We start from the raw sequence: 1,302 nt of genomic DNA, 5'->3' as shown, positions 1-1,302 counted from the left end.
TCCTGCTGGAAGGTGGCAGGCTCATTGCAGACCCTCTCAAGGCTGGAGTTGTGCCAAAAGTTTTCTTCTCTAGCTATCTATAATACATAAAGAAGCAAAGAAGTTGTTAGTCGATGAGCTGAAAAGTGTCAGCCTCATTAAAGTGAAATTCATGGACATCAAGGATTGGTCCAACCTAGTCATGCCATGAGAGTAATGGGGATTTTTGCCAAACCTGACCATATTAACATGACATATTCAAAGACTCAGCTTTAGCATTCACTGACTCTATTATTGATTTGTGACAATCTTTGTGACCCTGGGAGCCTGGGGACAATTCTGAAATCTCCCGCTTGGGCAGGCTGTGTGGATGCCTGGGAGCCCAAAGTGCTACGGGTGGGTACGGGTGCATGTTTCCAGGTACCTAGTATCAATAATCTGAAAGCAGAAATAGTGCCACATTACTTGCCCCCTGACACCCAGGTCTACGTGGCTGACAACTAAAGCCTTTATGCTCAGGCTCAGATGTCTAATAAAGCCAATGACTATGGCTTGGTGTGTGATTGGCGATACCCGAAGTTTCATGAGTACGAAGAAAAGTAAGGTCTAGAAACTGGAGCCAGTAAAGGTTGGCTGCCTGATACTGAGGTTCAGAGTCAAGACTTGAACTGGACAGAGGCACCAGCAGCTGTGGTGGTTGGCGGCGAGACCCACGGCATGAGCCTGAAGTCTCTGTAGTTGGCTGAGAGCACTGGCGGCAAGAGGGTGCTGATCCGTGTCGCCGCTGTCGTGAACAGCCTCAACCCGGCCATGGCTGCACGCAACCTGTTTTTGAAGGGAAGAGACAACTGTGGGTGAGGGCAGATCACTTAAGCAGGGACAGGAGTTACCACTGAGAGGTATCATGTTCAAGAGACAAGAGGTAGGCGTGATACCATCATATGGTTGTAGGAAAAATAAGAATTTCCATAAATTTCTGCTATTCCTCAGCAATAACAGGTCAGAATCATTCCTGAGATCCCCCATCTCCACTGATTTTGAGGTTATATCTTATTTTTATTCTTTGTGACAACACAAATAGGGGATTCATGTGGCTCTATATGTGTGTTTTCAAAAGTTGTCCACTGAGAAGCATTTCATGCCCAGAAAGCTCCTGAAAGCATCATTTTGGGCAGGGAGGAACTTGCTCCACCAGCTGGTGAGTGTTTCGCAATTGTCAAGCACTGGTTATAGGTCATGGCCAAGTCACTCACATCTGATCATTGGTCACTGGTAAATAAAATAAACTATAAAGTGTAGAACCAGCAGATTACATTAAAAAGT

The 1,302-nt window shown here is 45.8% G+C and overlaps 1 pseudogene; it reads left to right on the top strand.

Annotated features, from left to right (window-relative positions):
- The first annotated feature begins 228 nt into the window (after positions 1 to 228).
- LOC135276492 (rRNA methyltransferase 3, mitochondrial-like) lies at positions 229 to 875 on the top strand (annotated as a pseudogene).
- Positions 876 to 1,302: the final 427 nt, after the last annotated feature.

The sequence above is a fragment of the Aotus nancymaae genome, unplaced genomic scaffold (genome assembly GCF_030222135.1).
Source record: "Aotus nancymaae isolate 86718 unplaced genomic scaffold, 86718_ANA_hifiasm-v0.15.2.pri h1tg000025l, whole genome shotgun sequence".
Classification (NCBI taxonomy): domain Eukaryota; kingdom Metazoa; phylum Chordata; class Mammalia; order Primates; family Aotidae; genus Aotus; species Aotus nancymaae.
This window is presented reverse-complemented; position numbering and strand designations above follow the sequence as displayed.